Consider the following 26,827-nt stretch of genomic DNA (forward strand, 5'->3'; position numbering starts at 1 on the left):
AAGACATTTAAGTGGCTGGTCATAATAGCTGCTCACTTTCAGTATTTAAGACCTGAGTTAAGTCAGTTAAGAAAGAAACAAAAGTTACAAGAAACGTAGAGTTGTCCTGTAGTCACACCTTAACAGCAATATTCAAAAAACTAGCATCAAAATTTAAGCGTTTTAGGAGAATTTTAGATAGAAAATATTTTTGATATCCTAGAAAGTTAGACATCTCTGAAGCAAGCAATAAGCCGTACATGCAAAGTAATTTCTCAGATAATACAAAAGATTATATGAAATATCACTTATCAGACAGCCTAAAATTTGACATTACCAAAATATCAAACCACCTCCATAAAAACCTGCCACCCCAGATATAACTAGTTGGTAATCCATAAAAGCATAGGCATGCTGCAAGTCTGGAATGCTGAACAATGTCCTTTAATCAAAGAACCTCTGATAATGAGTGATCCCTTCCAAACCTAAGCCCACTGTCCTTTCTGTTTTCTCAAGTCTGCTTCAGACATCATAAATCCTCATCTCCCAACAGTTTTGGAAAAAAGCTACTGCCCAAGTGCAACAAATGAAATAAGCATGGAAGGAAAAAAAAAAAAAAAAAAAATCAGATCAGCTCTGAAGTCCCTCCCTACAATGGCCCTAAGGAATTTAAAATGTAAAATATGACACTGGTAAAATGTTAACTCAGTCCTCAAGTTAAGGTGTGGTATAGATGAAGTTAAAAATAAAATTCAGCTTGAGGCAGGCACCAGGAGCAGAAGATTTTATTCTAACCAATAAGCACGGCATCCAAAGTCTTATGATGAATAATTTCAGAAACAGTTTTCTTGGTTTTTCTTTCTGAAGGTTTCTTTTGCAATTTTAAAAATCTCAAGATAACAAGAAGGGAAGGTTGCTATACCAAGTCTGTTCATTGCAAGTTACGGATCATCCAAGCTTTTCAGCCCAAGAGAAGCTTATTTTGTTACATTAATTCTTATACTAAGGAGGAAAATTTACAGACATACTCCATAATACTGATTTTTACTGCATCATACATAGAATAATATTTGGAATTAACAGAATTCTTTTCCACTGTAGAACTTGGTATGAACAATTTTTATACTCTTTAGATACGTACAAGTCTGTGTTACACAGAGTTTGGTTGCTCAAAGTTTAATAGGGTTAAATAGTGGCCTTGACTGTCTTCCTTTGAACTGCTGAGAGCAAACAGGAGAACCTTAGTGTTTCCACATGACACATAGATCTTTCCAAATAAAGCAGATTTATGACTGTCTTCTATCCAACTTCGTATCACAAGTCTTACCAATACGGTCCTGGAGAGCACATGTGAAAGCCTCTTCTGCACAGATTGCTTTTACTATTCAAATTTTTGCCCTAGAGAGGAGTGCTTGTATAAACTGCCAGCCTAAGTACAGCTACTGAGACAGAGCACTTCAGTCACTCTGCTCGCCATCAGGCATCACACAAGAATTTCACTGTGAAGTAATTATGAACAACAAACAAGCCGTATTTCTGGTGAAAGTTCAAAACAGCAAAATTAAAGAAAAAACCACTACTGTCTTACTAACTATACTTAGTATTCTCAAAAATACTGTATTTTACAAGGCACACATCATTCTTCATACTGACCCCTAGCAATGTCAGGTTTCTATCATCTCTTTAGCCACCCTCAACACACTAAACAAAGCACGGACCCCAAAAGCGCTGTCAAAGACCAAACGTACATAAATGCAATCATCTTGGTGTGCAAGACAGATGCCAGTATAAAATACAAACTGACAGGGACAGAAACAGAAGTGCTGTAAGGTGGTTTAAGTTTTCACTTGTTTCCTGGGGGCTGTGGCTGGTGTGCATAGCAATCCTAATTGCTTTAACAACTAAATTCTGTACAGTAAAATTAAATTTGTTTTGCTTCAGCAACTTCCAAAGAACAAAAATGACATTTTCTGGAGGCTGAGGTTTTGTGTTACATTTTAGTGGTGTTTAAAATTCTTTCAATGCTAGAAGTATGATTAGACTTGATAGTTCCCTTTTTAAAATTCATTAAAGCTGCAAATTCCAAATGACTGCAAGGGAGTTCAGCGCTTACCTCCAACTGAATTTCATTAATTTTGGCACAGTTGAGAGTACAAAACCCAACCTACATCTGTAATTATATTATAAACACAAGAAATACATATTTAACATCAGGCAGTGTGAAAAGGATTTATCAGCTGAAAGCCATATACTATGACAGACATGGTACATTAAAATACTCATTAAAAACAACTGGAGGAGGAATTCTAGGTTGCTGAAGTGAATTAAAAGTTAGATTAAAATCGCACACAAGATGCTTCCTGATATCTGAATTACTAAGTATGCTTAGTGTGCTCATACTTTGTAATAGTATGAGCATAAAATTATGCTGGAGATCTCTACCATGCATTATTAATGGCTGACATAACAGTGTGCCTTGTGGTATTTTTTACTCAGTACTTCAGATTTCTAAGCAAGCAAAACCTAAGTCATAAAAATTGCAAAATAACAAAGTAAAACATTTTAGCAATTCCACAAATGGAAGCTCAGTGTAGGAAAAAAAAAAAATATTCCCAGCTCCCCCTGCATCACATCCCAAGCATCATTTGTTTCTTCGCAGTTTCCCAGAGAACCTTCAAGATTAAGAGACCTGGAAGCCAGTTACATAAAGGAAAACACAACTATGTTGCACAGCATAAAATTAACCACTACTTGATGAGAGTTAAAGTTTAAGGTAGAAAACACTTCACATATCTCCTACGGAGCTGAATAGTACCTGAAATAGCTGGTACAGACTGGAGCAGCCTGATGTTCAAAAGTGAGTTAAAGTTACAAAACTTATGACAACTCAATAGTCTTTTTCTTAGTTTTAAAAATTCTGTAATAGAAAAAAAAACCCAACCTTTTTACACTAACTTCGCAACACATTCAAGACTGTGACTTCTGGTATGGTTTGGTTGATTTTTTTAGTCTACAATATTTTATATGATTTCCTCTAATTACAAGCTCTAGCTTAGACTTGCTATTGGAAGAAAACTCTTCCTTTAATATCCAGCTGACTTATTTCTAATAATTTCAGACCAGAGTTCATTATAAAACCTGTCGAGCACAGGAACTTAGTTCAACATGTGTATTTCAAAGGGCTTTCAGACATGCCAAGAGGTTTTAACATTCCATGCTCACTTAAATGTGCAAGATATGTGGATCAAAACCAAAAAGGGCTAAACCCTCAAAAGGAAAGTAATTTTCATTGTTAGTGCTTTCGAAATTACATTTGTACAAGAGCAATAACAACATTAACTTGCAACACTAAAGCACAGAGAAACTGAAAATTCAGATGCTAAGATTAGATTCCAGTCTTATGAATTGCATAAACAAATTGCTCGACATGCAAACATGGGAAACTGTAAGCGTATTTTTGATATTACATTTAAGAACTGTGGTCTATTTAAAACACAATTTTATTAGGCTTGTTTATCTGCAGTAGCAACAGCTCAAGAACTGCCCAGTCTACACCATCAACTACAAAAGATACGGAGCTACTACCTACAGAACAGATATGAAAGTAGTGTTTTCCATGAAAAACATGGACCAATAAGAGCGTACATCATGTCAATCAACAGCCACATCACTTGGACCTCTCTTCAGGAACTGCACCTTTGCAGTAAAATATATGCAAGATACCTTTGCAATTTCTGTGTACAAACTATATGAAATTACGACACACACAGAGTATATCACCTAATTTCACTGTGTATTTGCACACAACAAATGAGTGTGAATTTTAACCAGTTTCATTGCAGAAGTCTAAACTGCTTTCTAAGGCACATCCAAAGACTGTTTTATATAAATATTCAGTGTAATACTACCCTTTATTCTTGTTGCAGTCACTGTTTTAACTTTTAGTCATATCAGACTACTAGATGTATTTCTAAAAGAGGCCACATTTAATTTAATTACCCAGCGCAACAGGCAATGGAGTTTGGATAAACAATTCTTGCTGCCTCAAAATTAAAAGCAGAAATGCAAGATTTGTAACTGTTATAGTTATTCAAAGTACTCTTCTTCATTGTCAAATGTCCAAAATAGTGGCTGGTCAATCAACTGGCCCAGGGAGGTGATGTTTACCCCCCTGCTCCCCTGGGCAGGCAGCTGCAGCCCCCTGTTTGCAGGGATCAGCATTCCCCCAGCGAACCGGACTGCAGTGCTGCTGGCTCCCAGGGCAGCAGCTTTGTCTGCTCCAGCACACTCGGACTAGGAGCTGCAGGACTTACGTCAGATGCCAGCCATGCCACAATGCTCCTCAGCTCGCTCCGTTGCTTCTCCCCAGATTCTGAAACCGTGGCAGCCTGTCTTCCAGCCCTGTTAGAAACAGAGACAATTATCCAAATGCAGAGGTTAAAAAAGACTTTTTGTGAGTTCTATCAAGCTTGGTCAACAGACGGCTAAAACCTCTCAATAAGCAGCTGTAGTGACGCCAATAAAACCTCTCTAGTACAGCACTTCAACTGTTCTATTTACATCAGTCATTAGAAAACACACATCCTCAGTGATTCAGGTGAGTGAAATCAGTTGAAGAGATATGTAGGATACACCATGGTAGATTACTTTTAATAATATATTTTATCTGTTAGATCTAGGAAATTAACATCCCTTAGAATAAGCATGATCTAAGCTTTAAGAAATTGAACAGGCTGATTTCCATAAAAGAAATAACATAGCAGTCATATGAAGAGGGAGGAACACTTAAATTTTATTTAAATTCTTACTAATCTCTCTTTGAAAAACACAAGTTACATGCTCTATTATCAGCAATCTTCCTTGATTAGTATCTCAGTAATGAGACACTTTAATCAGTTAAAAGTGATAGCACAGGTCAAGCAGAACCACTGCACAAGACTCTTGCTCTAGTCTTAACAAATCTGACTTTCCACCACAGTAGAAATGCTTTTTTTCTTGGTTACATAAAAAATTAAAATGCTTCCAAAGTTGACTGAGACTAAAAACAATTGTTGAAAACACTAAGGATAAACATCTTTCTCATACAGCACAATTCCCTTTGTTTTTAATACACACTACCACTTACACATCAGCAATGTTTAATTTCTACTTTTTAGACCAAATGAAAAATAGACATGAGGGGGGAATAAAATTTCAGCTGGGGTGACTACAGACGTGCTGGGGAGAAGTAATGACAACAGAAACAAATCAGAGTAGGCTTTAAGAAGCTTATTGCTAAGAATCACCTACACACAGAAAAACTTAAGACTTTTGCCAAGGTCATTTAAGCATATTTTTAAATTCAATAATATAGTATTTAACTTTTGTTTCTATTTTGCCATCTGTATCACCAGTAAAGCTCTGACAGAGTTTATGTTTTTTAAACACTTCTGAGCAACTCCTAAGTGCTGGCAAGACCTACATTTTATTTTAGGTGGGGAGCACGGCAGAGGGCAGTCTCTACACCAATAAATGAAAAACTGGAAAAAAAAAAAACCACACAGTTTCAAAAAGTAGCCCACAGAAACAACCAACTCTATAGTTCATCAGATAGTCTGACACCCACACTACCCCAAACCAGCAAATAGATTTACTACCCTAGTATCCCACTTTGGTTTAGATTAATAGGCTACAACTATGCATACATTTGAATAGCCAGCTCTAATCAAGCCTTTAGCACCAACAATCCCTGCTTGACAAGAAACACTTATTTTATACATAGCTATGAGCAGATAACACGGATGTCTATGGCTGCAATGAACAGATGATAGAACAGTGAAAGAAAAAAAAGAACTATGTTAATTTAGCAGTTATTTCAAACGTTTAGAAACCTTCAAGCATAACAAATGAAGAGTAAAGAAATTCCTAGAATTCCTGGGGATGTTAACAGATCTCACAGGACAGCCAGAAGCATGATAACAAGACAGTCATTTCTTATCACCTATTCACAGACAGTTAAGACTTCAGATTTCATTGTCTTAAAAGTAAACATGCCTGTCCTTGTTTTAAACAGTGGTCGTATTCTCTGTGAAATTAAAAATATTGCTGCTATTTTAGCTCTCTAATAAGATTCCCCCACTCCCTTCAGATTGTATCCTTTTCGGCTTGGGCTCTTGCACCCTTGTCTCATTTTAATCCCTGTATTTTTTAGGATGTTATTTTTAATGTAAGTGCTTGCCACTGCTTCACTACATAAGACAGTACTAATAGTAAATGTTCATGTGTACTAATAAGTGAAAGCGTCATTTACATGAGAGACGTGACTGAACCAAAACTATACTGAAAATACGATGTCCTATAATTTACATTTTACATTTAAATTCATACAAAATGGCATTAGTTTAGTCCTCCACGGCAGGTTGCTCAAGCCATATTTACAATATTCTGGGGAAAGAAATTTCTTCCTTACTTATGTTTTAATGTTCCAATACCCGGTGAATCCAATAAACATGTTTAGCAACATCATCTAAAGAAACAGGGAAGACAGACATTCCTCACAGGCTTTCATCCAAAAATGCTGAAACCTTGAATTAGGTTAGCTACCTAATTCAACAGTCTTCAAAGAGGGTAGATACAGGGACCAAGACTGTATTTCAACTTTCTATGACTGAGCTATAGGCTTTGCAAGCCTCACAATACTACGTAACAAAGATGTATGTCCTAGCCTCTTTTATGCAGCCTTCTTCCTTGGGCTCTCTTCTCAACTCTTTTTTGCAGTATTTTCTGAATGAGTGACAGCAAAGGGGTTATTTCATTGTGTTTTTTTAATTATTGAACTTAATGATTTAACCTGATTAGCTCCGTCACTATATTACTCATAGGAATATCGGGGGAAGTGGGATAGGGATATTCTGACATCTCTTTTCTGACCACAAAAATGAGTTGAGACTTTTGAAGATTTGAATTCTGAAATACAGAACATAAACCACAAAATTGTACGACTGATGATCTCTGCAATTCACAGAACTCACGGTCACTACACACCACAAACTCGGAATAACCACATTTCATTTGAGCTCTTCTCTAGTTATTTTGCAGGGGGGACCACAAACTATTTTAGATACTCAGGTCTCTGATGTCACAAGTTTTTCATTCCTAAACTCACCTGAGATTGTGGTGACTGTTCTGCTGAGCAAACCCCTAAAAAAACTGTTGCATAAATTTTAGGAGTGTCCTTCTGAAGGATTTTCACTTCATGGTCATAGTTCCCTAAAGTTTTCTCTTTCTAATTAACAACACCCACCTGCACTTGCTCTTTCTGGAGGACACTGTAAGCAAGGCATACCAGCCATGCAGTGTATGTCTGTTTTTTCTACGATACCCACTTCAGTATTACTACGACACTGAGATGCCCTGTTTGACAAAGAACACAGAAGCCCTTGCTACTACAGAAGAAAGAAAACATCTTCAACCAGAATAAAGGGAATGGAGAGCTGTGGTGTATATATCCCCAACAAAATAGTTTGTCACAGTCCCACTTTGCAGAGAAGCATTATGCTCAAGTGAACTTGTGCACATGAAACCTGCTGGAATGTTGCTACTTTTCATCAACTTACCAGGAGTGAGAAAAGTCAGAACTCAAAATTTTGCAGACTGGAACAACTGTTCAGAATTTGCAAAATGTATTTTCTTTATAGTGTGTCCATCACCTTACTTGATATTTGCAGAACACTTCAGTAATTTCTTCAGGAAAATCACATCATTCATACGTTTGTGCACAAACTCCCCAGCCGCTAGCATAGAACAAAGCTGACTAGGCTTTCAAGTGTGCCCTACTTTTGGATCCTTTCAAACAGAGATTCCATAGTTCATGAATTTATGACAAGAACCAGAAAAGAGACTGACTGTCAGTGTGATTCCTCGAACTGTTAGGCTGGGCTAGTTTACTGCTCCCAAAGGCTGTGGTCTCATAACCATTATCCCTCATATCTCATATTATAACTCACATCCCTTACCCTCTTCACTTTTGGGGTGTACAGCCAATACGTTCTCTGATAGCTTTGAAGCTTGTCAAATCTCTGTTAGTCACCTTAATTCAACAAGACTGTAGAATGTTACAAAATATTTTTGGCTGGTTAGTTTTCGTCCAAGTGGCATGCTGTAACAGCTCACCATATTCTGAAACGTGACTGGACTGGCACAAGGGGCAGGAGCAAGTGGTTGAGACCAGGAAGGCAAAGAGGTGAGGACAGAGACAAGCAGAAAAACTCCCCCCCCGCCACAGCAAAGAGCCAACTCCAATGGAGCCTCATCTCATGGAACCATACTCATGTGAATTCATCCACTTCCCCTGCATCTCATCAACAGCTACTGATTTTAAGAGAGTCTTTCATCCTAAAAAAAAAAAAAAAAAGAAAAACCCACCAAAAAAAAAAAAAACCACTACAAAAAGAGCAACCACATACCTACAACCATTTGCATTCTCTTCCTGATGACGTGAACAGGAGAGTTAAAGAACCTACTGGTTTCTCTTAAAATGCATAATCTGAGACACTGAGGGTGTAAAGGACAGCAAAAACGTGCATTTATCTTCAAGCACATTTCCTCCCCTAAAAAATGGTGAACACCCATGTCTTAGGAGCATTATTAAAGGAGATCCTACTGAAAAGTCTGAACATCTCTGCACATTCATTACTTGAAGATACTCAAGTAGTATCTTCAATCTATTATCTTTGTGTAAATAGTATAAACAAACTAGATGAGAACCCACGAGTATAAACAAACTAGATGAGAATCCACAACTCAAAAAAGCTTGGGTTTTTTTGCCCCCCCCCCCCTTTTTTTTTTTTTTTTTTTTACAGTGGACAGCAGTAACAGAGATAAATCTTAATTTTCTGAGTGCTTGCAGCAGAAGGCATAAAATGGTACGCCTACTGGTCGAACACTAATAGAAATAAAAAGCACTACCACATCAAGCATACATACACCTATACGATGGAATTCACATACGGGTAACCACTTGGAAATGGACAAAAATTACAGATTACCCTATTTCAAACCTTTCCAATATTTATCACAAAGATCTGTTAAACTTATGAGAACAGTGCCAACCATGACTGAAGAACTCATGCTGATTCCTTGGTCATACTATAAGGTAAGACTGCTGAAAAAACTTACACCATCTAGTAACTTAAAACACAGGTCATGAAGAAAACACCTGCAGAAAAAGTCTTTACGTGAAGTATTATCAAAATTTCCCTATAGGATGTGAAAATGAAATGCTTTGTAAATAACCTACCTTACTAGACTTTGTAACAAAAATGCTTGAGAAAGTTCCACAAAGCTATCAAGACATCACATTAGAGACTTTCTGTACCTTATAAAAACAGGTTTTTTTTCTCTCCTATGAAATGTAAGTGGACTCTTGGGCCTAATGTTAACAATCAGTTACACAAATTAAGATAAAATCCCGACAGGAACATAGTTCTGCAAACTGAATTCAAGAACATAAACACCATGGCTGCAGAGCTCTTTCACAGTTCAACTCTTCTGCTAAGTCAAAGAAGGTACATTCAGGCTCTGAAACCCTGTTAAAGCAGGTATTCTTTTTATTAAGAAAAGATCAGAAAATTGTGATAAACTAACAGGAACATAAGACTCTTTTCCATGTGAAGAGAGGCAAACTTATTTCATGGGTAGTAGTGCAGAAATTCTGTCCAGAAAGCCATGTCATCACTTGAGCTGTTGAACTAAGATATTAAACAACACTATACAGGTCAGGGAAAAACATTGGTAAGCTAAGTGATTTAAGTCACTCCACAGAACTCTCAAATCACGCCTAGGAACAAAAATTCAACACCTAGGAAGGTGGAATTCAACAGAGGCTTCTCTTTGCCTAAGATCATGGACTGAATCTTCTAGTGCAATGAACTTCCAACACAGCATTTGAACTTGAGGACGTATTTTCCCTCAATTCTTACACTAATCAAGCTGAAGATGACTCTTCAAACAGTAATGTTAAAGACTTTGTTTAAAAACAACCTTTTCCTTCTTTGGTAGCATCTTTAAAGCCTTCTTCCCACCCCTAATTTGAAAGTTGAAAGCTGAACACTTAATTTTCTGCATAAGCAAAAAATTCTCAACCGTCTTGAATATTTTGTGCCAGCAAAATGGATAAACAATGAAAGGTATGTTAACCTAGACTTTACACTTGCTTGTACTAACGAGTACACAATTTCTTTCAAAAAAAAAAAACCCACCCCAACATAAATTTTGCCCTGTTATTAAAACTTTCTGAAGTGTCTGACAACTAAAACTAGTTCCATAAACTTGTATTACCCACTACTATCCACTACAATAAAGAAAATTTTAATAGCAATAGAAAATGGAAATCACAATCCAGGAACAGCCAGTCAGTTCTTCCCAGTTTTCTCTACAAGTTAAAAATTCTCTAATTGGTCCCACTTTACCTTTCATACGTATTTTTTATTGTTATAACACCCAAAACAAGTTTCTCAACAGAAAAGTAGAAGAGAGATAAGATATTTGGACATCACTTCTACCTGATATGACTATCTAATGGATGCAAGATAAAGAAACTTCTCTACAACAGACAAAGTTTCCTCCTGGTGTTGATGTCAGATCTCAGGAATTCAGATATTTTGTAATGGGAAATGGGAAGACAGGAAGAACACCTTCAACTGATGAACGCAGGATATCCTTACATTTCACCACTCAGCAAAGTAAATTGGATAGGTATTATACAAAAGGGCACAGAACATCAAGGATACATTCAAAGAAGTTATTGAGCAATACTTAGAAGAATCACCCTACACACCCAACCCCTTAAACAAATACCTCAAGATTAAGTTTGTAGAAGTTCTACGTACCAATGATGTTAACATGTATATATGCATTACCAATATAGCTGATAAATCTCTGTAAAGAAAACATGACAACACTTTATTGTCCCAATATTTAGAACTCAGTCATCAGGTACTTCTCACTCAGAAAGTAAGAACTTGGTGTCCCAAAATAATCCCGATGACATAAACTTTAAACAGTGCCATTTATAGCCACTTTAGGCAGCAGCATCTTCATTAATCATTATTTAGTTGCATTCCAAATGAACCATAGTATTGACTCCTTTGGAAGAAACTTATTAGAAGTGTGAACTTCGTAAGAACACAGTGATGCCATCCAACTGAAGATAAACTGCTATTAAATTCAAAACCCTAGAGCTAAATTTCCCACAACTAAGCTTATATAAATGTAAGCTGCATATTTGGCAGTTCTACTTTGGGTTAAAGAATAAAGCCTTCAGTAAATTAGCCTTTAACAGATTTTACTATACTAATCCTTTGAATAAAAAGAACCATAACACTCTATGCATAAGATACTTCTTTCTTAAATTCACATGTACAAAACTGTAAAAATATGAACTTCCGAGTGGAAGTATTACTCAGAATGATGATCCTGGATGCTGCCCTCCCATGCCATGACCAGACAGACAGGTGTTTTCCTCTAGAGGTGGAGACAAACCAGTAATTTAACACCAGTCTTATGGACAAGACCGCACTGGTAAGACTCTATGACACTGAAGCATTCCAGAAAAACAGTGTTACAATTATGAACTTATCCCAAGCAAAACTGATTACTAAATCATGCCAGAGTGGCATTCACCATGATGAGGCAGTCAGGACAGCTTGAAATATTCTCAGTGCTTCTGTCCCAAAACTGTCAGCCTTGCCCTGTTGCAAAACCAGGTGTCAAGACTTCAATTGCTGCTCCACAGACCACCACCAGAAGTTGCATACAGTATGAATGCTAGCAAGGATGGGTATTGGTTTTCCCTGAGAAAAGCCAGACAAGGGAATGAAAATGCAAGGGAGGAAAAAGGGGGGAGTCTAGAACTAAATGAGTAATTTTTCATTCAAGCAATAATCAAAAGAATAGCAAAGTTGAACTACTCTAAATTTCCTGCTTGTATAAAAGGCTAAGATGACAGAAGAGACAACAAGAGCACTAAAGGGATATGGGGCTAGGTGTCAATATCAGCATTTCTATACACTGCTTGGGAAGCTGCCACTGTCTTTACACCAAGTTTTTCAGATCAAACAGGTCAGCCAAAGAGTAACAGCAAAGACTGAAAGCTGTCATCCACTGGAAACAAACTCTGTTTCCTCTGGAAGACAGGGGGATGGAAAGAACAAGTATTTTACTGATTTAAGTGTAAGAAATGTGGTGAAAATTAAACTGGAAATGTTATGTATGTATATATAAACCATACCAACCTAGTCTGGTGCAACAGGAAAAAGCAGCACGTTTTGCAGAGAAAACTCCAAATATCACTGTGAAGCACCAGGGCTGTAACAAAAGCACAACGGGCTTAGGCCTTCAGTGCAGTTACCCTAAGAGACAGCCAGGTTTACAGAAGGGGTTTCAGTTGAGAAACTTCATCCAGATCCTAACCATACACATCTCTAGTGTCTGACAGGCAGCAAGAACTCTAGTTACTCTATGTCCATGCTTCACCACTGAAAAGCTTGAAAATACTTGGTCCTTCTCTTGCCTAGCAATTTGAGGAGACCTGACCAGCTGAAACAGAAAACTAGTTTTCCTAAACATTCTTTTTCAAGATTTCACTGCAGCAAATTCTCACAATGCACTGGAGCAGCACAACTGGAAAACTTCAGGATGCAACACTACACACCACCTGTGCCTCAACACGCACATTTCAGAACAATCCCGAGTTACAGCGTCTACTTCTTCCTACCAGTTTTCCTGCTTGAGCTCAGGATATGATTCTGCAAGATGAAGACAACCTTCACCTTATTCCAAACCCCTTTCCTCACTTATTTTACACTGGCTTTGGCATCACTATAGCACTCTGTAAGGCAGCTTAGTGGAATAAAACAGCAGAAAACAAACCCAGGAGAAAGATACTTCCCATTCTCAGAAGTAAAAAGCTCTAATGTGAGATCATCTGCACAAAAACATTGGTCTGTCTTCAACTTCAAAATGACCGCTATTTTTGACCAGTTACAGATTTTTAAAAGCTGAATTGTTACCAACTCTTATTGGGTGTAGAAGAGCCAGTTTATACCCAAAAAACCAGACAAAACGTGTACAAGAAAATTCCATGTGTGCACGTGTTTAGGTGAAAGAACAAATATAATCCAAAATCACTCCAGAACAGTGCTGTGTGATCAACAACAAATGTTTCAGGAAAAGAGAAGTACCCAAAGGTAACAGAAAATTAAGAGACATGCTTCCCCTGCGTGTCAGCTAGAAAGGAGGATGGCAGTGAATGCTACCATTTCTCTCAATTTCAGAAGAAATTTAAAAATGTGGATTTAGGACTAGGAGTTTTGGATCCCACTTACAAATGGGAGATTTTGGGCTCTGGTAAAAATGAGAATTATAGGATTAATTAGAATGCAATCCAATAATGCCACCCAGTGCAAATAAGGCTACAATTTAAGCACTATTTTCTTGATGGCTACCTGAATTGTTGCAGATTGTTTAAAGTTATCTGTCATTAGTGGAATTTTTTTTCAAATGTATTAGGTCACATTATGAGGAAAATACTTGAAATGAAAAATGAAACTAGACTAGTCTCTGCTAAGATAAATCAATCAACACATATCAGTTTTTTCTCATACAAAGAAAACAATGCACACCTTCACCCGGAAGAGGTTTTCCTCATTTTCTTAAAAGAACCAAAAGGGTCTAGGGTAAACTATAGAGAGACAAACTTTACACATGCAACGAAGTAAGAAAACACACAAAAGGATGTACAGATGAGGAACAGGCTACAGAAGTTAAATCATGCATTTTTAACTAAAAGAACAACAGGCTATTCAACAAAAGTTAGACCAAAAACTGGTTTGCTTACAAAAGTCATTACTTTGAGATTTTATTACGGACCGTGCACAAAAGAATCCAAATAGCTGTGTAAACTGAAAAAGACATCCAAATACAAGGATGTTAATTCCAGTCAACCCATCACACAGCTATAGCAGCTAAACAGAATGGTTAGGGCAGGGCTGCTGGTTCCCTCCATTCCCCAGCTCAAGGGGAGAGGTATCAGGACCTCAGATTCTCTCAACAATTTTTTTCCAACCAGTAATTATTTTTTTTCACCACAGGACTAGGTGAGTGAGTCTAATCAAGAGCTCTGACACAACTGCAGGTCAATTTAAAACAGTTTTCTAGCACAATTTTCAAAGTACCACTCAGTATAATGGCTGAAATAAAATACATTTTAAATCTGTAATAAAAATATTTTAGTCAACATTCCCAGTAAGCAATAAGAGACCGTGAAACTTTGCATAATGACAAAGCCCACAGATATGAGTTTAGAGGACAAAACAGAGACCAAAAAAATTAAAAAAAAAATAAAATAAAAAAAAAAAATCAAGTGACACTGTGAAGGTTCCGAGTCCAGTACAACTGATAGTGACCTGAAATTAATAAAACATGCTGAATTTAATTTCTGTCTGTGCTACGCTAGCCAGGCTCCCTAAGTTCCTGACAACTTATTAGCCCAGATACATGCATTTTAATCATGAGCAAAGACAGCAGGTCTCAGACAACAGATTGCTGCCTCTCTGACACTCCAGCGCATCCTGCAGTACGGCTCTGCAGGGTCCTGGCCAGGTGGGTAGGCTACTGTCTGGGCACCAACCTTAAATTCTTTCACTCACTACAACATGCAACTGCTGTTCCTACAGATACAATATAATCTAATTATGAAGCCATTTAACACGGTCTTTCAGGCAAAGTTCAGTAGACTGAAAATACTATTAATACAGTATTTTAACTGCAAATTGAAATGTCACATTCTAAGGCAGTAAAATCAGTTTTGGAAATACTTAAATTTTGTTGAAGTAAGAAAGTTCAAAAAGTAACAGCAGATGCTGCAGGCCTAGATTTTCCATTTGTCATAAAGTACAAAAGCAAGCCTTTGGGCTTTAGAGTTTACCTAGGCCTAGAAATCAAAAGAGGGTAGCAGAGAGATGATGCAGTACTAGTTTTCTAAAAAGTTCAATAGGTTAGCCCAACTTCTAACCCAGCAGGCACACTGCGAACAGCACTGGTACCATACTGGAAAGCAGCTCCTCTGATGATTTTACTAATACCCCACAGACAGAAGTTTTTTATTAGCAGCTCTGCACATTACTTTCTTTTCTACCACCCCTCTGGGCACTCATTACATGCACTCTGTATGATGCTAGGAAAAAACCCAAGGTTCCAGGATTCTGCTTTCTAATTTTGCAGAGTGAGAACATAGGTTTTTGCCCTAAGGAAGCACTCAATACTGACTTTTTTTCAGTAGGGAAGAAAAAAGAACCCAAAAAAACCCAGAGACTTTTCTTGAACAGGCCAAGAACACTACAGTGACCTTACTATTTTGTTTGGAACCTGAGCATATAAAACAACAATCACCTTTCAAATACTGTCAGAAGAAAAATACTGACCTCCTGAACAAGAGCTGCAACACTGTTCACATGCCAATTACTCAGAGCAATCAACTGGCAAGTCCGGTCACTGGGTTTAATCTTCAGTGCCAAATCAACCAACTGTGTTAGTGAGGCAAATCAAAGCAGGTATATCTGATTTTCTGAGAGTCTTGGTGGAGTTTCTAAATTTTATCATTATTTTTTACTATCAGCTACTTGGCAAACAGAAACAAATTTTGGGATGTAGATTATCTATTGTCCATTATTTCTGTTTTGTCACTTCAAATTGAATTATTACAATGCCATTTAGGTTAGACTATACCTTAAATCCATTTGAAAATAATCAATGCAGCTGCCATTAGTGATTACCAATGGAAACCACAGACTAATCACCCAGGAAGCCCAATACTTATAATAATGCATTCAATTTTCCAAGTCAACTCAACAATCTTTGCTTTAAAGCTGCAGAAATTTACAACTTTTGAAATCAAAGCAATCATTTTTATCCTTCTGTCTGTTTACCAGAGGCACTCTGTTAAATAAAACACTTTTTTTCCCGCTCAATTTAAAGAAAGCATTTGAGAAGAGTTGTAGTTCTCTGGTCCCCAGAGACTGCAAATCATCTCAGCAATGCAAGCAGAGAATTCTGTTCCAGCCCTACCAAGGCTACAATGCCTGCAATAACAAAATTTATTTTCGCAAAGCAGAAATAATAGAGCAAAACTAGGAAGGTTTAGGTATTCCACAGTTTGGGAAGTTTTAGGTATCCTACAGATGCTCACCCTTCATCCACCGCTTCCAGGAGCTTTGGAACTTGAACCAAAAGCTTCACGTGCCCTTTTCCAAATGACCAATCGGTTGGAAGACACTTATCTATCTGCTATGTATTTTCAACCTGAAGCCAGTCGACATTTTATATTAGAAAAGTATTTACTCAGATTTATCTAGAGAAGAACATCCAACAGAATCAACATTCAAAACCACCTCATTCTTGATGAATTCAAAATTTATGAAGAGAGAAAAAACTATGTCCAGATATTTTGCAAACATTTGCAGATTAAAAATATGCTGTTCCAGAAAAAAAAAAAAAAAATCACTTAAGAAATTACGTACTGAAATCAGAATCTGTTATTTGAGGTCAATAAGATTTATGAATATCTTCGCGCTCCATTAACTCAAATCATTCTAAGTATGCACCTATATTCTTTCAAGACCGGTTCTGGAATTTTGAATACAAACAAGGGGTATTTATTAGAGAACTTTAAGTTTTAACAAACTAAACCCATAAACATACTTCTAATGCTTTCTTATTCCTCTAAACTTCAAGCACCAATTCAAATAGTTCCCATGCACAGTATTTCAGTCTGACTTCCAGTAATAGGTCTTACCATTATTTACAATGTCTCTATTTTGCTTTTGGTTTTGCACACCCTGTGGTGGTGTATATTGAATTGACGTAGTGCGTTTCTGGATGGTTCTACACTGCAAGTCTGGAAACCAAAGTCAGTGCAAATTTTACCTGCTAAATAAAATTTTTCAGAAATATACCTGTAAGAATATACTAATATATTATGATATATGAATCACGATACCTGCAATGCTGTAATGGTCAGCAGTAATATGCTTGATTGCTTATGGGTTTCCTCAAAATACAGGTCAGAAGTTAGACATGGAATTTGTTGCAAAGAGATGGTAAAATAAGACCCATTATTATTTCTTCTTGTGTTATTTTTTTCAAATAAAGAAGAAAATAAGACTGTGTAACAGGCTGAGCTGAGAGAACAGCAAGCTTAAATTAAAGACGTTGATAGACAAGCTCTAGCAAATCTTGTTGTAGCAGATTAAGTTACTATCCTCGGCTGTAAACTCTGCTCCCATCAGAAGTCACTGATACCAAAAGCAGAGTTGGCAGATGGAAACGTGTGCTGACACCTCAGCCACTTCAGTACTAAGACCAGCATCTTAGTTTGGGTCCCCTCTCTCAGATATTACACTATGAACTGAAACAACTGAGGACAAGTACTTTTGCTAATTCTGCAAATGATGAACTACAGCAGAGGAGCTGAACAGGGAAAGGTAAAAAACCTGACATCACCAAATCTGGCAAAATTTTCCACAACTATAGTTGCAATCTAAATTTCTTCTGAAGTAGCCAGAATCAGACGTGCCACCTGTCACAAATCCATCCAAGAATAAAAAAAAAAAAGCATACTCTTGCCAAAAAAAGCATCAAAAGCATGATTTAAACTGTTGAACAATTAGTAATTAAGTTTCAGAGACACCAATTAGTCATATTACGTACCTTAAAGGCTAAATACTTAAATTTAAATTAGCTTTAAGAAATCAAGAACTGAGGTTTTGCATGGAATTTTAATTATCACGTGCAGTCCCAACTACAGAAGTTACAAGCAGCACTAGCACACGTAATACCAAAAGACCAGTGTTAAATATCTTTCTAAGATTTGACAAGAGTGTGCACTTAAGAGGGAACGCAAACTAGCCTACATTTACTACCCAGCCACTTAGGTATGCAGCTGCATTCATTAAATATTTGTATAGAAAATACTTTAAAAATATTAACAGAAGGAGAAACTGTATGAAGTTCTCACCAACAGAAGTCAGAAACTGGCTTAAGGGATGAAGTATACATAAATTCAAGTTTGCAACTCGGGTTTTAAACTTAAACATACATGCAAATATTTAACACTTTACTACTATAGAAGTGGCATTTCAGATTTTATAGAACCTATTAAGATTTTATACAACCTATTAAGTAAAATTCTTAAAACTTCTACTGTGCAGTTATCACCCTAGTACTTTTTATTAGGATTGAACACATACAACGCTTCATATAAGACTTATAAATTAAGAACCACCACTGACCAGCTACGGAAACCACACTCAAGGCTTCAAAAAGAGCTTGTACATAATAAGCAGGCCTAAACGTTCACTTCTGAAGATTGTCTCCTCCCACCCACCTTAAACTGAGGTTTTTAGCTTCTAAGGATTCCTCTACTTTTCCAAACAAGCCCATAATATAAATTTCACCTCAGCGTCACGCAGATGCATTTATAACAGCGGGCCCCACCTAGCTTTGCGCATTGCTCACTGATCAAAATTGAGCCAGCAACACAGCACCCCAAAAGAGACCAAACATGACATACTTGTAGAGAGGAATTCACAGTTAATGTATTATTATATTGGTTTTGTATTATTTTTGTTATTATCTTGCTGGGATTTCCCAGCTCTTCAGTTCCTCTGTTTTTCAAAACAATCAACCAGCAAGCCCCATCAGCTTGTTACACGCCTGTAGCCCAGTGCAGCACAGCTTCTGGTTGGGATAATGTACCACATTTCCATAGAACAAATTTCAGTACTGTGTAAAACATGGTTTCTAGCTGTTTAGGATAATACACAAATGGCCTACTGAGTCAGACAAGTGGTCCATCAAGCCCAGAACTCCAACAGCGGCAACCAGACATGCTCTTTAGGGATAACTTGTGTATCCACAAGTTCAACTGCTGAAGAACATCAGATGGTACACCCCTGACTATTCCATTATGAACCATTAAATGTATCTGTCAATGGATCTGCTGTCCAGGAATCTGTATAACCCCTTCTTTGAACACGCTGGTACTGGCTGCCTTCATGACCCAGTGTTGTTCATCTTCGCCATTTAGAGACTCAACTCTGAGAAAGACTTATGTTTGAAGGTCTGCAGAAGGAAAGAATACAAGAAAACAAGCAACAGAAAAGTAGCCAAAAAATGAAGTGGCAAAACTATAAGAAGTTCATACTAAACCAGGAAACACCTAAGGAAAAACAACGTATCATGACTCTTCAAAATTCATCATATAACTACTCCCTAACAGCAATAAGCTTACTAGTCTAAACAAGACATTGATATAAAAAAAGTTTAACCTAAAAATTACTTCCCAAGCAATAAATCTAAATAACACTTAACTGCTGCTTTAAAGCATCATATAATCAGATGCAGAGTTCTCATTTTCAGTCAAGAAGAAATAGCTCTTCATTGCACTTCATTTTGACTTCTCCTTACTTGAAAATTGGCAAAACCTTAGAGAAAGTAGTGATCTACAAAATAGTCAAAATAGGCAGTCTTAAATAGCTTTTCGCCTGTTCTGTTTTCTTAAAGCCATCCTCAGGAATTTTTCTTCTGGGAAGAAGGACAAGTGACATGTACGTTTTGGGTTCCTAGCTTTCCTTGGGATACACTTTCAGTCCTTAATCTTTTTATCTTGCTTGATGAAGCAACAAATAAAGAAATTTAAGTAGGCTAAAAGGTACAAAATTGTCCACCCGACTCCAGAATCCTCAGGTTGCGACCTTCCAATGAAGCCAGGTAACTGGCCTCTTCAAAGCTCTAGCTAGCTCTCATCCTATCAGCTTGAAGCAACACATTTTATCAGTAAGTAGTTGATGGAAAGTCTGGAAAGAAGATCTCAACACACACTAGATGGGATATTCTATGAACAGGCAAGAATCGAAGTGATAACTCAGTAGAAAAAGTTTACAAATCTAACAAAAACTTAAGCTCAAATGGATTCTTAGTATTGTTTATACTCTTAAAAAAAAGTAAAACAGACTATTCCACTGGTCAAAATCAAAACAAATACTGCTGGGCTCATAAGTCATTTACTCAGCCCAACAAGACAACGCCGAGCTGATCAGCTTTTACCTCATTGTAAGACACTGTGCGAATTCCTCCCTGTAAGTAATTAGGTTATTAATTTAGAACACATCTTGACTACTGGAAAAAAAATGAAATGGTAAGACCTTGCATCGTGTTGGTTTTAGTCATCCTACAACAACAATCACCACCTTTAAATACATATATCCAGTTAAATTTCAACTCAGTTCCCTTCTGCATTTGAGAACTTCTAATACTGTTCAAACAAAATGTAAATGCCACTGCATAGTGGCACTAAACAATTCCATCACCGCTTGATCCTACAGGAAATGATTCTGCAGAAAGCACTTGATGTACACTAATGCTATGTTCTCCCACTAACACAGGACTAAGTTTGTCTGCTGACAATCATATGCCCTTTCAGACATCGGGAAGAAGAGATTTGCTTTCTGAAAACAAGAATATACATACGTAAGAAGTATAATCAATATAACACAAACTAATACAATCCCAACTCTCATCTGTTTGAAATCTCTGGATGCTTAACCCGAAAGCATAAGCTTCGTCTTCAGACATGAGCAAACATTTACAAAATAGGACATACCTGAGGAATTAGCAACATGTTCTCTTAGCCAAGACATACAGTTAATTTCTACGGTGCACAATGCAGTTATCTATAACAGTTTTTCTACAAAAGCAACTTTAATTTTCTTAGTGAAGGTGCACTGGATTAATCCATTATTAACCTACCTCAAGTTTCATTAACAGCAGCTGACAACTCAATGGCAATTTGATAAAACAAGACAAACAACAGTGACCACAAGTTATCAATGACGACACTGCATGGTCCAATATTAAGGTCAAGCCTTAGTTTTATGCACAAAGATATCACATCCTATAAAAAAAAGTTGCTGTGCTGAAGGAAATATCTGCTGTGCTGAAGAATTTAACTCAGTACCACAATCATCATGCAGAAAAACATGCTTCCCTCCCTAGATTCCTCCTCTGCCACACTGAGGACTAACTTGTAAAGTAATTAACAGACAAGGTGTTACCAAAGCATACTACCTTCATTGACCTTAACTGGGATGATCTTCACAGTTAAAAGAACACTTGGGTTTACACTTGAATATTCAGGTAAGAGCTGGCTGCTGATCTCTCTGCCACCCAAAACCAAGAACAAGATTTGGCTCCAGGGAAACCAACAGTTGATGGGAAACTTCAAAAGTGAAGTAATTTCTCTCAATAGTGTTTTTACCAAGGCATCATACTAGTTATATTTTACCTGCCTTAATCCTTGAACAAGGTTATTCTTTCGTATACACCTCATTAAACACAAGCCCCTCCTATGCCATCACACTGCTAACAACAGCTCACACACACGTTATCACTGGCAATCTTTATCATATACTGTTGAAACAAGAAATGACTCTTTTAGACACTAGTATATGTTGTCCTCTTTTGATCACACACATTTGTAGTCAGAACTCCACTGAACACTACTGGTACCTAAATGAATACCTCTTTTCCACCTTCTTCGTCCCGATTTTGAAAAGACACACGATTTATCCTTAGAAACAGACTCGGAATGCATACAGCCACCTCCCAGTGCCATTGCCAGGTCAAAGAGCAGCTGCTGAGGTTGCACTGGCACTTCCCAGTTATCAACGGGCTTTAGTTTTGCTGAATTCAACTTTCTAAAGAGCTTGAAGATACCACAGAACAACGTCACATGATGAAAATAAGACAGTTCACACTGACTACTCACCCAATGGTTGATGCACATACACAGGTATGTGCTTTAGATGTTAACATACTGACTATTAGCACACTTGATTACTCCTAATACCTTTTGAAAAGGATTGCTTAACTGTCCTAACACTTTTAATGTATCTTTACCAGAAATCATTCCTAGTTCTAAACTACTTCCTCCTCAACTCTCCCTTGCCCCCCAAAAAACAAACCAAAACACCAATCAAAACATTTGAGAGTCTTCTGAATCTTCTGTTATGGCCAAATAACAGAGTATGACCTTTCAACAGTTTCCCCCGAAGATGAATCATGATGCAAGACAAGAATGAAACCTAGGGTTTAGTTCCTATCTTATTTTTCTTAAGAACTATCTTTTTTCCAGAATTTCTATTATATCATCTATTCATTTGATAGAATTTTGCAGGAGACGAGTTTATTTTCTATGCTGATAAAGTATAGCAAATTCAGATACTAAAGTTTATGATTAACAACCATTAGCTGCACTGTCACACATATCAACTGTCAAGTCTTTTCTCTAATCCTAGGGAAGAAATTTAAAAAATGAAAGACAAGAGGCAAAATCAAGTATTAAAAATGTTAACATAAAGTCCCAGTAACTATTTCTTACTCATTTTTCTTTAGAAGACAATTATGACCAACGAGAACATACTCATGATGCAAAAGGCAAATCACTTAATGAAACACAAGGCACCAAGGTGATCTTTATATAACAGATAATAATTACAGGTATGTTGAAATAATTACATTTTTCTAATTATTTGGCATCTTGTAAGGGAGCAGAATTAGATCCACAAGATAATCTAAACATCATGCCACCTATTAGACTCCACAACCCACAGATAAGCAAACAAGATCCGTTCTACAATGAAAAGGGCACATTACAGATGCTGTTCAAATGTCTAATACTCAACATGAGTAGGAATTGGCCAAGTCAGCCAAGAATAAAGAGAAAGATCAGAGGTTTAAGTCTCCAGAATTTCACACCATGCTAGGAAAAAAAAAATAGAAACTTCTTGCATCCAGTGTTTCAACACTTGGCCTGTAACAAGGAGACCTGGATTCGAATCAATTTGTACTCGATCACGCTTCTTGCCAGCCAGTCCCTGGGCTACATACCCCATTCACTCCCTTCCTAAGGGAATGTTACTCCTCAAGAATGAATCTGGCCAGAGTCTGGAAGTACCTCACACCCACTCCGTGGCCAAGCAGTTAAGGCATTCCCCTTGGGAACTGACAGATGGGGGTTTCAAGTTCCCTCCAAAAGCAGAGGGATTTGAACCCAAATCTCAACATACCAGGCAGGTACTCAAACCATTTACCTATTTGTGAAGAAATGCAACATCACATCCTATTTCAGCCAAAAAAGAAAAGTGCAAGATTAGGCCTTTCTGCGTTTCCTGCTTTACAGAATAGACGCATTCCTTGTACAATTGTGCATTACTAACGGTATCTCTGTTTGCTTTCTAATTTAACTGATGCAAGCTTTGAGAGTTACAGCATTTTTTTCTTCCCACACAGCTATGTATTAGAATGCAATCAGACACCCTTGCAGTATAAAACAAGTCTTTACCAACAAGACATAGACAGTTTATCACCTCTGGTTAAAAAACAAAAAAAACCCAAAAAAACCCACCAAAACCCCAGAAATTACATTAAAATAGCCTGGTATATAAACTACTTACGTAGTTATAATTTCCTCTTTTTGTTTATAGTTCTGCTTCATACTTGAGTCTGAACTGTACTTAAAATATTTTGTCATATAGCAATATTAGGAACGCAAAAAGGAGGATGAGTACATAAAACACTTTTGTCAGAACTGCTGGGTTGAAGAAAGCTCCAAAGTAGGTAATTATACTAGAAGAATCACTTTGCCACCATACCCGATTTTAAACCACAGTATAAACTGTTTCCACCAAATGAGTTTTCTATCACAGACACACAGGCAAACCTTTTCAAATATAAAAATACCTATCTTCACTGTTAATAAAAGGAAAACAATGCAGCAGTATTTAATTAATATTTACAAAAAGTCTTGAGGTTTTCTGATGAATGACCAAGGTAGTAATTACTCTACTGTTCCAAATACCGTAATGTCAAGCCTTTCTGCAACGCTACCTGTGACATTAAGAAAGTACTTTAAAAAAAAAAAAGCCAGTTGCTAGAACATTGAAGAATTTTAAACATGACATATGAATACAAATACAAATCCTGTTACCTAAGTAGCAGGCTGTTTGAAATCTTAGGTTTTTAGAACACTGAAGGCTAACGCTAACAGGAATGCACTTAATCAAAAGTGTAAACCAGAAAAAAAAAAAAAGAGCAGCTGAAACAGGTAGCTAAAACTGATAGCATTTGATGTTAAGATCCAGTCTTTGAGGAGACATCATAACAGAATTTGCATCTAAAGCTGCCGCAGGATTTTTTAAAGCCTACAACTTCAAACTGTAGCAAGAGATTTTAATTAAAAAGCAGCAAATGGAATTGTTATGAAAATATCGTTATTTACATGGGAAAATACATGGTCACATATGAACTTCAGACTACATTAGGCTTTCTGTGTCCATAACCCTCAGTATGTATGCTAACCTCTACACTGCATTTTTACTACTTCACATCACGTATTGCTGTGGTAATGAAAGTTGCCTGACACCCCTCAACGGCCTGAGTAACTCCTGTAGATTCCTAAGGCAGCTGTATTTCTTTCTAGTGAAGAACTATTTTGAACATTTCTCAGTAAGTTCAGATCTTTTGAACTGAAATTTACTAAAGACTAAGTAAAACTACCATCTTTACCATACCCTAATTCTATATAGCAAAAACTACCATCCACTGCTATTCCATACATTGCAAGGCAACATGACACACAGTGAAAGGATGTAAAAGCTGAAAGAGCTACTTTGAAAAGAGCTAAGTAGTCATGTATTAACACTTAACTCCGTATTACTTTATTAATAGTACTGTTAACTCAATTTAACATTCTAGAATAGTGGTTCAGAAAGTGCTGCGATATAAGTATTTGATGCCTTGTTAAATCTACAATACTAACCATTACTTAAGTTTTTAACATGTGAAATAATGTTTGGGGTTTTTTTGGATCACAGCATGTTGAAAAACAGGTCACATATGTATAAACCAGCCAGACTCTAAAGTGTTAGACGTTTAGATTTGTAATAACAGCTCTAAGATGACTATAAGAAAAAAAAAAAAAGTACTGTTTGTGAAAATTCAGAGTACAGCTTAAAATACAATGACTGCAGGTTCAGATGCCCAATTAAAGACAATTCAAAGGTAACCCATTTTTGACAAATTCAGGAAAAACACCTCAATCCTCCAAAAAAGACAGACAGGTCCCTTTAAGGCATAGGAAGCCTTACACTGAAGCAGGAGACAGAAAAAGATCACCACCCGTCACTTCTAGAAGTTTGACTGCAGCCAACTATTTATCATCACTTACATAGAACGTAAGTATTTTGTTCTAGTGAGTGAACTATGGAGCTAGTTTATGCCCAAATAATTCCATTAAAGAGGCTTTAAGAATTACCTTTTAAAATAAAAAACCCTCACAGCATTAGCTAGCATCTATCCCTTAACTATTCCTCATTAAGTTCTTTTTCAGGGATCTGTCTCACGTGAGACATCAAAGAATATTGCTGGTTTACAGAGATTTTTTTTCTAAATGGTTTTTCAAAAAAAAAAGACAAGCTAATTCAATTTTCCTGAGCAGTCTGTCTTACAAAGCTCAAAGTGTTCTTTCTTGTTTGCCTGTAGAGTCTCTACCACAACCCAGCCCCGGTCCCTCAGTCAGGAGGGCATCACCACCAGAACAGGATCAGCGCAGCCTTTCTGAAAAGCAAGCAGTTACGAGCCAGTGTGTGCATCACCTACTGCTGACTACAAAACACGCTGGAAGCCGCTCATATTCAAGCTACTTTAACTTAGCCCTGCAAAGCTTCATAAATCAGTACAAGGTAAGCTCTTCACGGAGCTGCCAGATCAGAAGTGGTGGGGGGGAGGAAGCCTCAAGTTTCTCCCCTCATTAAAACTCAAGTACCCCCACCATCACCACCCCCCCCCATAATCACGCAGAGGAAGCAAAAAGCCAAAGACGGGAGGGTTTTCTCACAACTTCTGGGCCTAAGCCGGCAGCAGCCCCGCGGGAGGGCGGCAGTCGCGGCTGCAGCTCTCCGGAGGGGCCGGCCGCCCCTCGCCTCCCCGACAGCGGCGCCGGCTCCGGGCGCCCCGCGGCGTAGGCACCTGTAGCCGCAGCGGCCAGGGCCGCCCCTCCCGGCCGAGGCTCCGCCGCCAGGGCACAGCCCGAGCCGTCGCCCGGCGGGGCGCGGGGGACCGACGCGGCTCCCCAGAGAGCCGCCCAGCCTGGCTCGGCCCCGCCGCCCCGCTCGGCCCAGGCCCGGCCGGACCCCCAGGCCTGCGCGGGCGCCGTGGGAGGCTGCCCGGCGAGCCAAGGCTGGCGGCTCCGCGGCGGAACCTGTTGCTAACACGCTGTGCGCGGCAACGGGGGGGCTGCGCTTACCGTCCTTCCCTCGCCGCCGCTGACACGCTCTGACCCCGCCGCTGGCTGGAAGTCACGGTCGCCCGCACCCCGCGGAGCCACCCGGCCGCAGCCCCCGCTGAGCTGCGCAGCCGCCGCCAAGCCCAGCCCGGCCCTGCCCGGCCCGGCCCAGCCCCCCCTCACCCGCTCGCAGCGCCGGCCGCCCGGCCCCGCCCCTCCCCACCCCGCCCGGCCGGGCCCAGCCGCGCAGGCGCGGGGCCGCCCCCACAAGGAGCCGGACGGCGCCGCTCCGGCCGCCCGACGGGACCGGGGGCGGGCGGGGCCAGCTGAGCGCGCGCGCCCTCTGCCGGCCGGGCGGGGCGGGGCGGGGCTACCGCCGCGGTCGTGATTGGGAATGGCGGGGTGGGGTTTTCCTCAGCGTTCGTTTGAGGACACGGACGACCTGGCACTGTTTCCCTGTGTCCATCCTCC

At 38.5% G+C, this 26,827-nt stretch overlaps 1 protein-coding gene across 1 annotated transcript in view; it reads right to left on the reverse strand.

Annotated features, from left to right (window-relative positions):
• The window catches only part of PALS1 (protein associated with LIN7 1, MAGUK p55 family member), a 56,272-nt gene extending 29,756 nt beyond the window's left edge, over positions 1 to 26,516 (reverse strand). The window contains exons 1-2 of the mRNA XM_074149271.1: positions 26,378 to 26,516; positions 4,293 to 4,380 (exon numbers count right to left, since the gene is read on the reverse strand). The gene's annotated coding sequence lies outside the window, so the exon portion shown is untranslated. The remainder of the gene's footprint in view (positions 1 to 4,292; positions 4,381 to 26,377) is intronic.
• Between the last annotated feature and the right edge of the window lie 311 nt (positions 26,517 to 26,827).

This window comes from Numenius arquata, chromosome 6 (genome assembly GCF_964106895.1).
Source record: "Numenius arquata chromosome 6, bNumArq3.hap1.1, whole genome shotgun sequence".
NCBI lineage: Eukaryota > Metazoa > Chordata > Aves > Charadriiformes > Scolopacidae > Numenius > Numenius arquata.